Consider the following 13,631-nt stretch of genomic DNA (forward strand, 5'->3'; position numbering starts at 1 on the left):
GCCAGTGGGGTATAAAGATGATTAAGATTGATTGAGATGGTCTGTATGAAATACACAAAAGTTCAATAAAAACAAATTTTAGAAAGAACCAGAGGGAAGACCTCAAGCCATGAGCTCCATCCTGCTGTGATGCTCTTGACATCTATCATTCACACTGTGAATCCAGGGAACACACGTAACCACAGGAAGGAGCGTCCTCTGCGTGTGTTCCACGTGGTGTGGGAAAAGCAGCAGGTTCTGAAGAGCACGGAGCCCCAGCACAACCGCTTTCCCACACCAGCCTTTAGAATTTGCAGAATGCGAGGACAATCTTCACTGAAGCTTCCTTATCAAAAACTAAATGAAATCTTATGCACAAACATCGCATAGCACTCAGAACATGTATCACCGCCCCCCTAAAAAGTCCACATCACAGGCTACATTTGATTTTTCATTTGAGTTATTTCTTACTGATACATTCATGACTTTCCAGAAACATTGCATCAACTTACTGCTCAACTTACTTAACATTGAACTAAATTTACTTTTTAATCAACATTGACTAAGTTGTATGTTTGCATGGGTGTACTTTACATTGTGGGCCAACCAGAGGCCCTTCCCATGGATTTTGATCGAACATCTGCCTTACGCTACAGGTTGGAAAGATGCACTTGTGAAGATAGGATGCTATAATACTTGTTGACTGACCGTTCCATTGTTCTTATATCTATTTAGATATGACCTGTGATGGCGTCTGTTTTGGTTCTGAGCTGCCCAGCAGACTGTGGACTGACTGAACCGTATTCCTCTCCATCATGATACACAGTAGGTACTCTTAATCAGTTATGTGCTTACATATTGAATTGTTCAGAAAGAGTCTTTTGTAATAAAAACTATCCAAAATGCATGTGTTCCTGTTACTGCTAAGTGTGACTGAAATCAGTCTCTCAGTATTGTTAAGTGAAAGGACATTTGGACTGGGGGGATGGCTCAAAATCGAAGAGTTTGTACTGTGCTTGCAGAACACCTGAGTTTAGTTCCCAGCACCCAGATTGGGTGATACAATCACCTGTTACTGTATCTCCAGGGGATTTGATGCCGTCTTCTGGCCCCTGCTGGTGTTGGACTCCTGTGCACATATTCACACACAGGCACACACATACACATAGTTAAAAATAATAAAATAACTCTTTTAAAAAATGAAGAACACTAAAATACCTACATCAACAATGAATAAAAAAAGTGTGGAGGTATATGTGTGTCATAGAGACAAATTTAAAAGTATAAAATGTTAGCTTTCTTTAACAGGATAATAAAAATTATCAATTTTAAATGACGTCTAGGTCACTAACACCATGTAAACAGGGCACTGATGGAAGCCTAAAGTTTTTAGCTAGTTTAATATTTTGAATTTTATTTTAATTTTACTCAACAAGGTATTTGTGTGCTTCTGCAAACACATCTACCATGCTGATAAGTTGATGAATGTTATTCATGGTGTTGTGGAAGGGGGAATTGTACTCAGAAGACTCTAATTTTAGGTCTGGCTTCACCATTTATCATTTGATAAATGGCGTCAGGTTCCTCAGCTGAAAAATGAGATTACTAATTTCTCCTTCACCTAAATGTGGAGGACCACTCTGAAGGTCAAGTGAAGGAATATGATTTTTTTCAGGTATACTGTACATATTTTTATTTCGTATTACATTTTCGCAACTTTCATGCAATTTATTTTGATAATATTTAGATTCCATCCCCTATCTTACACCTTACTACCCTAGGCCCAGTCAATTATATATGATGTAAAGACCTATAGAATCAAATTTATGTCCCCAGTTGCCCTTCAGTGTGGGGCCATCCGCCAGAGCCTGGTCAACCTACCAAGAGTCACAGCCTTAGGGGAGAATGAGTCTCTTTTAATGGCTGCTCTGTCCCAGTAGCCATTAGTTGCCAATAGTTCCTCAGGGAGCGCTGGGGTTTCTTACCCACTTCCTCACATCTATGCTGGGTTTTTCATTGGATTAAGCTTATGAGGTACATGTGCATTCTATCACTGGAAAACTCTGTTTCCTTATGGTCATCCACCACTTATGGCTCTTACAGTCTTTCTGTCATTTCTTCTGCAATGATCCCTGAGCCTTGGGAGGTAGAAGTTTGATATCGATGTCCAATTCAGGGATAAGATCTCTGCAGTCTCTTGTTCTCTGCACATTGACCAATTGTGGGTTTCTGTGATTATCACCATCTGTTGCAAAACTCGAGCCTTAAGGACTGGGGATGTAGTTCAGTTGGCTGTTTGCCTACCATGCACAAGGGCCTGGGTTCCCTCCCCATTGCTGCATAAAGTGGGCATTATGTTACATGCCTGTATTCCCAGCCCTACAGAAGTAGAGAGACAGGAGGTAGAGGCAGGAGAATCAGAAACTCAAAGACAGCCTAGGCCATTGTTCGGGTTTGGTTTCCATTGGTATGATAAACACCATGACCAAAAGTAATTTGGGAAGGACAAGGTTTATATCACCTTACAGCTTACCATCCATCATGGAAGGCAGTCACTGCAGGAACTCAGGACAGGAACCTGGAGGCAGGAACTGAAGATCTGAGCATAGAAAACGCTGCTCACTGGCTCACTTCCTGGGTTTAGTCTGCTTTCTTATGTAACCCAGGTTCACCTGCCCAAGGTTGGAATTACTCACAGCAAACCGGCCCTTCCTACATACTCAGTCGAGAAAATGCGTCACAGACTTATCCACAGACCAATCCGACAGAGACAGTTCCGCAACTGAGGCTCCCTCGGTGCATCAAGTTGACAACTGAAGCCGCCCAACACGGCCATATAGTGAGTCTGGGGCCAACGTAGGCCACACAAGATCCTGTCAAAAACCAAACAAGCAAACAAAGCAAAGCAAAAATAGAGTTTCATTTGCTGTAAACTCAAGTTATAAGTAGGGATGGGAAAGAGCTGCAACCATCATTTTTTTAAAATATTGATTAATACAATCTCATATTTTGCTTATTATCCACCTAAGAGATACATGCTAAAAGGCATATAGTTTGACCCACATTAATTTCATGTATTTGAGAAGGTACCTGAAAAGATGAGTTCATTTTTCAATGTCAAGACAAAAGACTTGAGAGAAACATCTCAAAGTAGGAAAGTTTTATTTTGGTTTTATTTTGGTTCAAAAATTCCATTTATGATCATTTAACCATGTTGCTGTGGGCCTGTTAGGCAGAATATCCCCTGGGGGAAGTGCATCTGAAACACAGAAAAGAACCTGGACATTAGTCACCCTTCAAAGACTCACCCACAGCAATGTACATCCTCTAACTAGGACCCACCTCATAGTACCCCGTTTAGATAATAATCCAGGATTAATCTATTGATAAGTTTACCATCTTCCTGCCCCCACTCACCTGTAAATAATGCTGATAGCTACTTAAAAAACATTTTCAACATGAGCCTTTATGACCACCTATTGTCCAAGTTTCTCACATACACAAACCTGCACATCTGTCTCCACCAACTGAGAAGAATTTCTGCTTCTGCTCTCTAAGAAAATTCATTCTCTTGGTAAATTTTTACTTATTAGGTATATGTACATGAGGAGAAGAATTCAGACATACCTGTGTTAGCCATTCTTTTGTGCACTGGATAAAAGATCTGAGTAAATTCCAGTAGGAAAGATCATTTGGACCTATGCTTTCAGATGTTCTGGGTGTGGTCAGTTCCAATCCAGTGCAGTGGACATGTGGTGAAGGCAGAATATCATCAGAGGGAGCATGGAACAGCAGAGACTGAACACCCATTTCAGCCAGGAAGCAGAGAGAGACGAAGAGAGGACGAGGACAGAGACAAGACACAACTCTTCAAAGAGGCATCTCCAGCAAACCACTTCCCCCAGTCAGGACCCACCTTCCAAGAGTGCATCCAGTTATTAATTCATTGGTGGATTAACCAGCCAATTAGGCTAGAGCCTGAACAAATCACATCCCATGAGCCCCACCTTTTATCCTGTACTGATGCCCAAATCTCCAACAGACGACCTTCCTGGGTACATTTCATGTCAGTGCCATCTGAGTACTTCCTCATGTGAATCTAATTTTAGGATACTAAGCAAGCAGCATGGAAATTCTGGCAGATATTATTCATTGAAATATATCATTAGTAGGTAATGGTGTTTGCTACAAAGCCTGTCGAGTCCACCACCTGACCACCAGGATTTCCAGAAGGGAAGGAGAGATGCCACTCCAGATAGCTGTCCCTCTGCCCTCCGCACACATGCACTCATACACACACACACACACACAGACACACAGATACACGAGAGAGAGAAAATAAATGTAATATAAAAGGAAATGCTTTAAACCACATCACTTAAATCCCCTCCCCTAACCAAACCTCCTCCACTGTCCCCTGCCCAATTTAATGTACTCTTATACAGATGCACACACACACACACACACACACACACACACACATACACAAAGCAGCCTATATAGTCTGATTTGTGTTCCCAAATGTCCTTCAGTATGACAGTACTGAAGTTCATCCATTAGACCTACTAAATAAACAAAAACTTTTAAATATAATCTTATTTAATATATTCAGTAAGTTGAAAGAAGACTTCTGTGACATTATTAAGTAACCAGCCTGAGCTGGGGCTGTAATTTAGTGACAGAGCTCTTGACAAACATGCACAGACAATGGCCTGTTTCCATGAATAGAATTCTTGCACATAAGTAAAACAGAACTCTTAGTACTGAGTGACATGTGTCCACATGCTAATACTGTGGCAGTGACTCCATGCGCGGGGTTTAGTCCGTCAGACAGAGGCTACAATGCAGTTCTCCTAGATCCTAGCTTTGCAAAGTTGGACCAGCCATTTAGCCTCTCTGTGCCTTAGTTACTTTATGTGTATGACGAGGGCTGGTAATAAAAATCCTTGTGTCATCACACAGTGTGGTGTGCAGACATTAACAGGGCTAGGCATGCAGACCACTGGGTTACCCCTGGAGAACTAGCAGTCTGTTTCCCTGGGAATATGATATTATCGTCATGAGCAGATGATAAGCCAGAAAGCCCAAGTTCAAATTCATTAATTACCATTTTGAGAAATAAATGAAACTATTTCTGTCTACTCTTAAGTTGCTTTTGCTAGGATGATTCAACCCCAACTCTGGGAAGGACTACTGCCCATCACCTTCATTGAGAATTTTAAAGATATGATCAAAAATTATCACATAGTACTCAGGAGGTAGAGGCAGGCAGATCTCTGTAAGATCAAGGACAGTCTGCTCTATATAGTGAGTTCTAGGCCAGCTGGGGCTACAGAGAGACCCTGTCTCAAAAAGAACTGCCCCCCCACCAAATTATCACATAGTGTGATTTTCAAGTACAAGTCAGTGATCCTGTGACTTTGAGAGTGTTCTTGCCATATATGTTGCATTGAGGAGGTTTTAAGAAATATGCCCACTTATAATATTTCTTTTGTTAAATATGGAATAAAACATAAATTTTTTTCATTTATTTATGTATATTAGTGGGCAGGTGCATGTGCGGATGTCAGAGAACAGATTAAGAGTTGGCTCTCTCCTTATGCCATGCGGAGACTTGAACTCTTGTCATCAGGTCATCAGATTTGGCAGCACCTTTGCCCAATGAAGCACTCTACTGACCCCAAATATAATTCTTTAAAATATGAGCAAGAAACTCAAATCCAGTTATAGTACACAAAGAGGACTAGAACGTGTCACCCTGGTTTAAAATTGAAATTAGCAGACCAGGTGATGCACGTCTATGTGATCCCAGTGTGAAGGAGGCTGAGCAGCAGGAATTCAAGGCCAGCCGGAACTACAATAAGAGTACCAGGCCAGCCAGGACTACATAGTAAAACTTTGTCTCAGAAAATTGAAAGATGGGGCTGGCAAGATGGCTCAGTGCCAAACACACTTGTCACCAAACCCAAGGAGCTGAGTTGAATCTTGGAACCACATAGTGGAAGGGGAGAACCAACTCCTACAAGTTGTCCTCTGACCTCCACATGAGCACTGAGGAATGTGAGTCCATACACACACACACACACACACACATATACACACACACACACAAAGGTAAGAATAAAGAAAAATGACATCATCTAAATAGATACATAAATGATAGATGATAGAGCAAATAGATGATAGATAAATAGATAATAGATAGACATGCTAGATGATTGATAGATTAGATAGATGATAGATAGATAGATAGATGATAGATAGATAGATGATAGATAGATAGATATAGATAGATAGATAGATAGATGATAGATAGGTAGATGATACATAAGTAGACAGAGAGACAGACAGACAGATAGATGATACATAAGTAGACGGATGGACAGACAGATGGATGGATGGATGGATGGGTGGATGGATGGATGGATGGATGGATAGATAGATAGATAGATAGATAGATAGATAGATAGATAGATAGATAGCTATCCTGTTGGCTTATTGTAAACCTCTCAGGGAATACAAGAGCACGCTTTATTTGTTAGGAAGTCTGGGCTATTACCACAATTAAAATCACTTTTTTAAGAAAAGGAAACAAGAAAGGAGAATGAACACTATAAATCACACAGCAAAGGAGAGGAAGGACTTAGACTTCGACTTTCCTAACTTTCGCTTTTCGGCCTCAGATCCTAAACATGTCTTGTTATGAACAAACATCCAGAATTGTCCTCTTGGCTTGCATTGGACATTCGGTGGTTCACAATGGGCGACACTTTCCAAATGAGTCACGACTGTTCCCAAGGTGGAAAGGGCTGATAAGGAGGGTGGTAAGGGCCAGGCCTGTGGGCCCATGCTTTGTCCGTCTGCAGTGTGGCGATTGCTTACCTGATGAGTCTCACACCAAAAAGCCACTGCTGGCTCCTGCAGATGTTAAATGCAAACCATCTGACACAGCACAGTGTTTGCTTTATCTACCTCTGGATCCTCCCACACCAGCAACCAGAGAGTGTTTCACATGCAAATTTATCTGACTTCTAATTTGGGTCCTGATGTTATCTGTCACTGCTGTGTGTACTCTGAGCTCCTTGTTTGTTTCTGCTGTAGCCTGAGCCTCCGCCTCTGCATTTTTCCATGAAGTGGGCAATGTAGCCTTGGAGGGGCCTCCTGAGTATAAAGGCTCTGGGGGTGTGGTCCTAAGTAAGCACCCACACAACACACACGGTATCATGGTACAGGATGGCTGCTGCTTTCCAGTCCCTGAGTGGGACTCTTTCCAGCCGCTGGTCGACTATCCTACTTTGTGCTTCACTTCATAGGACACTGGTTCTGTGTTTCCTGCATTCACAGTTCAACATCTCATTAGGAGTTAAGCTGTAATAAAATAAAGCAGGGTCATGGGTTTGGAATGCCAGCCTGACTAGATAGGCCGATTCTTGTGGACTCCTACTTTTACAGTGTTTTATTGGTCATTCTATGCTTGTCATGCTTTCCCTAAAAATTATTTGTGACTTTAGAAGTCTCCCCTCCATAAGGCTGATTAAATCAGTTATAAAGGTAATACTTTTTTTTAAGAAATCTCTAAACACAAAAGAAGAATAAAATATTTCACTCAGTGCTATAGAGACAGAGTACAGTGACCACATTGGGATGCTAGGACTGGAACTCTGATCTAATTTGGAGACAGAAGGTAAATAAAATCTTTATCTGTGGGATTTTAAGAATGGGTAGGCATGCTGAGGCCATAACTTTAAGCATAATGTATTATGGGAGGGAGAAAAGAAGTCGGTCTAGGAATGGGCTATATTGCTGGTGGGTGGAAAATGAGTCTCTTAGTGTAGGAACCTGCGTTGTGGCTGGGCGAGGGGGCGGGTGGCTTAGTGAGTAGAGTGCTTACCTAGCATGCAGGAAGACCTGGATTTGGTCCCCAGATGGGCATAAACTGAGCGTGGTGACACACACCTGTAATCCCAGTACTTAGGAGGTAGAGGCAGGAGAATCAGAAGTTCAGGGTCATCCTCAATTACATGGTGATGTCAGAGAGGTCAACCTAAACAAGCCTTTTAACTGTAGGACTAATAAGCTGTGTATGCCTGCGTATGAGACCCCGGAGCGCCTGCTGTCAATCTGCTTGGCCTCTTTGCCTGATGCTGGTCATGATGACACACACTATCTGCAAATCAAACTCCTATTCTCCTTTCACATTCGGTTTGCATGCTTTGTCATCCGTGAAGACTTTCTTGTTCTTTCTCTTTAAACTGAGGCAATACTTCTCAGATTTCGCCACAGTGATGCTGTTACTTACAGCTGGTTTTTTCAGTCCCAGCTAACCGGCATCAATTGTCCCACTAAAGCAAAGGTTTCCTTCAGGTTCTTGTCCCTTCTTAATCACAGCGGATTCTTCAGCCCCAGCCGACCAGAAACCAGATTCTCAACTCAGAATATCACACAAACAACCCTGAGGGTCTCTACTTCCTTTGAAGCCTCACAAGCCAGCCCTCCATCATCTACATTTCTGTTCAGCATGACTGTTCCAAGCTCCACAGCAACAAACTCTAACTACTCAATTGCTTTTCTAGTCCAAAGTTCTACAGTCCTCCCAAAAACACCATGGTCAGGTCTGTCACAGCAGTACCCTTCTCAGTACCAATTTCTGTTCTAGTTTGTTTCTCTATTACCATGACAAAACACTCTGACCAATACCAACTTGGGGAGGAAAGGATTTATTTTATTTTACATCTCCTGGGCCACAGTTCATCACTGACAGAGCCCATGTTAGGAAGTCAGGGCAGGAACCTAGAGACAGGAGCTGGAGCACAGGCCATGGAGGAATGCTGCTTACTGGCTTGCTTTCCTGGCCCCTGCTCAACCTGCTTTCTTATGCAACACAGGCCCACCTGCCCAGGGGTGGCACCAGCCACAGTGGGCTGGACCCTCCCAGATCACTCAACAATCAAGAAGATGCCCCACAGATATGGCCACAGGCCAGTCCTATGGACGCAATTCCCCATTGAGACTCCCTCAACCTAGGTGTGTCAAGTTGACACTAAAGCTGTCCAGCACACTTCCTTACTGTGTTTTCATCTCTATGCAGTGTGCGTTAATCTACTGTAGACAGGACTCCATTATTATGCAATGGTTGATATAAGACTCCATCTGCCCATTATACCTCTGGTCTATTAAAGTCTCAGTCTTACTCATTCTTTTTTTTAAGTGTCTGTCTTTCAGTATACACATACTAATTAAATTCATCATTCAAATGAATGCCCTGTGACTTAGATTGAACAAAAAATTATTATTATTATATTTGTTATGGTTCCAGCACCCACATCAGGTGGCTTACAACCACCTGTAATTCCAGCTGTAGGGAATCCAATGCCCTCTTCCAGCCTCCAGGGGCACTACACTCACATGCACATACCCCCACACAGGCACACACATACACACACATAATACAAGATATAAGCCTTACAAAAATCAAAAGAAAGAGAAAATAAAATATATAACTGATTCTTCTACCTCATTAGTTTATCATTAAACATATTATTTTCATAAATACCCTTTAACCACAGTAAAATAATTTCTAACCTCATGTCAGCTGAGAGTCAAATGACTGCCTCAACAGGTTGATCAGGCTCCAGTGGATGAACTCACACCAGGGGACATCTGGAGACAGAAACTTGACTCAGTAGGCCTTAACATATATGAAAGAATGCATGAAATCCAGTGGGGGGTAGAGACAGGCAAGGGGGACTTAAATATGACTAAGATGTAGAACATGAAATGCACAAAAATTCAATAAAAATATGTATTCAAAGAGTAAAGTGAGATTGAATTCAAGTCCTCTGGCTTATGCAGTAAGCACTTTCACCTGTGAGCCATCTCACTGGCCCTCAAATGATGCTTTAGGGGACAACAGTCCTCCTAGCTGTGAAGGGTACACATATGGTATACCAATGAAACCAGTCAGAGCAGGTGAGTAGAGTTATAAATAGCACATGTAATCTCAAGCAACTCAGCTGTCACACACAGCTGTAGATAGGTAAGTGGGCAGCATTACGCTAACAAAGACATTATAAGAGAGGAAAACAGGCTGACATTGTGTGCCAGTTTTGAATGCATGAGCTATTTTAGATTGGCATGCACCCAGCACAAAGAAGTAATCTTTGGATGAATTATATATCAATAATATCCACCTGGTTGTGTAAGCAGAAATACAGTATTATCATGTAGGTATTGTCGCCCTTCGAACACTCAACTAGAAAGAGCAATACCGCATGAATAATCCTTTCTTGATGGGGGGGTTATAGTTTTTCTTATTATTCCCTGTGGACAACATTCCAGGTTGTTTCCTAATAATTTTTTAAGTCTCTGTTATATGTGTTTGAAGATTAAAATGTCTTGTTGACTATTTTTCTGGGATTCTTTTTTTTTTTTAGGAGGTGGGTGTTGAGATAGGGTCTCCCTGTAGTCCCTGCCAGCCTAGAACTGGCTGTATAGACCAGGCTGGCCTCAATCTCAGAGATCTGCCTGCCTCTGTCTCCTGAGTACTGGGATTAAAGGCATGTGCCATAACATCCAGCTTGATATATTTTTATCATTATTTCTTTACTGAAGGACTTAACCATTGTGTGTTGAAATTTAACAACAACAGCTATCATCTACTGAATTTGTGACTGCACTATGGGGTGTTACCACCACAGAGTCATTTGATAGTCACAAGAGCCCACAAGGGTAGCATGGTTATCTTCTTTTATAGAGGTAAAAGATGCAAACCATATGAAACATATTGTATAGGCAACCACTGAGGTGAGTCAGGGAAGGAGTGTGTAGAAAGGAAGGGAACATTTGTACAGATGTGTGTGTATGTATGCATGTGCATTTGTGTATATGTGTGTATGTGTATACATGTACATATACTTGTCCATTGTGTACAGAGAAAGAACCATTAAAATACACATTTAATTAGAAGTAGTAACTTTTTTCCTTTTGATTATTAGTGTGTGTGCATGATGTGTGGGAGGGACACACATGCCATAGTGCTTGTGTGGAGGTCAGAGGACATCTCTTTGGAGTCGGTTTTCTTCTTCCTCACTTACATGGGTTCCAGGGATCGAACCCAGACCATCAGGTTTCATAGCAAGCACATACTCTTGCTGAGCCATCTCAGCCTGCTCCTTCTGGTTCTTTAACAATCTATGCCATAATTTAGCATTTTAAAAATACATAGACTTTAGAATTAATATAGGTAAATGATGATGTCTAATGGCTTTGGGGCAATGGGGTGGCTGTATGGATATATACAGAGTCTACTTCATGAAGGAACCAAAAAATAAAATAATTTCTCCCAAATCAAAATTCATTAACAAAAGACATTTGGAGTCCCTGCCCAAAGTACCAACAACCTGCCGAGCAGGGCACTCCTAAGAGACTAAAGCTTCATTTCAGGATCTAACACTCCTAGCACTGAGCCTAACAAACCATATTAAAGAGATTCCTACTGTCAGAGACATCCTTAAGCTGAGGGATATGTACACGTCTCCCACATAGAGGAGGCATAGGATCTAAGTTTATTTACTAAGTATCGACAACATTTTTCCACATATATACATCATTCTCCTTAGCAACCCTGGATAGACACTGTTACAGTGTGCAGTTTCCTGGAGGATGTTCAATAATTAAAGAGATTCCTACTGTCAGAGACATCCTTAAGCTGAGGGATATGTACACGTCTCCCACATAGAGGAGGCATAGGATCTAAGTTTATTTACTAAGTATCGACAACATTTTTCCACATATATACAACATCATTCTCCTTAGCAACCCTGGATAGACACTGTTACAGTGTGCAGTTTCCTGGAGGATGTTCAATAAAGAGGGGATTAGTCAATTTTTGCACCCAGAAACTTCAAAGGCATCTACCAGACTTCCTCCACCAACACCACTTCCTGTTTCCTCCTATCCCCACCTGACCACTGACAGAAACCGTCCTCTGACTCATTAAGAGCATGACACTGAACCTTTTGCACAGCATCTGTCGCCCATTGCTTCTTCTTTAACTTCTTTTCCCTAAATCTATGGGTTTTATAACTGTGAACAGGTTGTATTAGCAAAGCACCTTGTTTCCATATTCATAGATTATTAGAAATCCATCAGTAGTAGTAAGAGATCTGGACCTGGGTCCTGATCATCATGCTTGTGAATCACTAGTTTATGTGTCTAATAAAGGTATTCAGTCTGTTTCCAGAGGATCTTCCAATAAGCCCTTGAAAACATACAAATCATCAATCATAATGACTATGCGTTTCAATTAAACTTGATCACATAAGACACAGTTTTCCTAACTCCTTCTTCACAGAATCAAAAATGTCTCATTGAATTACCAGCAATGAAGAATTTAGCCACTACGTCAAATTTAACTCTGAAATTTTAAGGGGCTGAGTTTTTGGAGATGAAACATCACGCATGAATTTTCAAGAACGGTTAGAAAGGATTTCAGATAGTCTCAAAATTAGAAAGTACACAACACTACGTTGTAGAAAGGTGACCAAACTTTCTTGTACCTGGATTGATTAAATTGTTAACATATCACCAGAGAATGATGAGAACTTACAGCTGTTCAAGGTACAGTTCCCTTAAAAGATTTCCATGGGGGCCAGAGGACGGTTCGAGCAAAAGTTCTTACTGCACAAACACGAGGACCTGAGCTTGAACCCCCAGCACACACTTGGAAAGCCAGGTGTGGTTATGTGCTGGCCTGTAACACCAGCAGTGTAGGGTCAGACGAGGATCCCTGGGGCCTGCTGACTACCAGCCCAGCTTCAGTTCAACAAGACACCCTGTCTCAGGGACATAAGGCAGAAAGTGATCGAGAAAGACACCAGAATCTGCTTGGTTTTGTTGCCCTATATACAATACACACACATACATGCACGCACACACACACAAACACACACTCATGTACTTACACAAAACTTGTACTCCACATACACCTAGACACAAAAAAATCATATTTATAACTTAAATAGAGGTGGGACTAATAAACTGCAGTTTCTCTTTGCAGTAACTGTGAAGAGCCAAGTAGACGTCCAAGGAGAGGCTATTTGTAGGAAGCTAATTTAGAGTGGAAACAAATAGTTGTGAGAAGTGAGGAAATCCTGCTCAAAAAAAAAGGTGCTGCAAGATCCCATCAAATGGGAACATTAGAGTAATTTACTATTCTGGGCCATCCAGCAGCTGGTTGAGCTGAGGAGTTCCTCTGTCTGAACACCACAATAAAGACAGAAATGGTTCAGAAGGTATGCTCAGCTTCTTGCAATCCAGCTCTGCAACGATTTTAAAACAGAGAGAGAAAGGGAGAGAAACAGAGAAAGAGCAAGCGAGACGGAGACAGAGAGACAGAGTTTTAGAAGCCCAATTCCTGGCCATTTCACAGAATCTTTAATATTTCTTTTTCCAATATATATTTTTATTGAATATTTGTGCATTTCATACATCTTAATCATATTTAGACTCCCACACCTATCTGCAACCCCCCTTGGCCCTCGACCAGATTTCACACATTCTGTCATACATGTCAAGGCCTACTGAGTAAAATTTCTGTCCCCAGAGGTCCCTTGGTGTGAGTTCATCCACTGGAGCTTCTTCAGCCTATCTAG

The 13,631-nt window shown here is 41.5% G+C and overlaps 2 protein-coding genes across 4 annotated transcripts in view; both read left to right on the forward strand.

Moving 5' to 3' along the window:
* Positions 1 to 712: 712 nt before the first annotated feature.
* Positions 713 to 13,631, forward strand: part of Chrm3 (cholinergic receptor muscarinic 3) — a 366,971-nt gene continuing 354,052 nt past the window's right edge. Inside the window, exon 1 of one of the 2 annotated variants that reach the window (XM_029567476.1) lies at positions 713 to 804. The gene's annotated coding sequence lies outside the window, so the exon portion shown is untranslated. The remainder of the gene's footprint in view (positions 805 to 13,631) is intronic. The other variant, XM_029567475.1, reaches the window with a different exon arrangement.
* Positions 757 to 13,631, forward strand: part of Zmynd11 (zinc finger MYND-type containing 11) — a 581,274-nt gene continuing 568,399 nt past the window's right edge. For both annotated transcript variants that reach the window (XM_029567473.1, XM_029567474.1), the window contains exon 1: positions 757 to 804. The gene's annotated coding sequence lies outside the window, so the exon portion shown is untranslated. The remainder of the gene's footprint in view (positions 805 to 13,631) is intronic.

This window comes from Nannospalax galili, unplaced genomic scaffold (genome assembly GCF_000622305.1).
Source record: "Nannospalax galili isolate Female #2095 unplaced genomic scaffold, S.galili_v1.0 scaffold399, whole genome shotgun sequence".
In the NCBI taxonomy this organism is placed as follows: Eukaryota; Metazoa; Chordata; class Mammalia; order Rodentia; family Spalacidae; genus Nannospalax; species Nannospalax galili.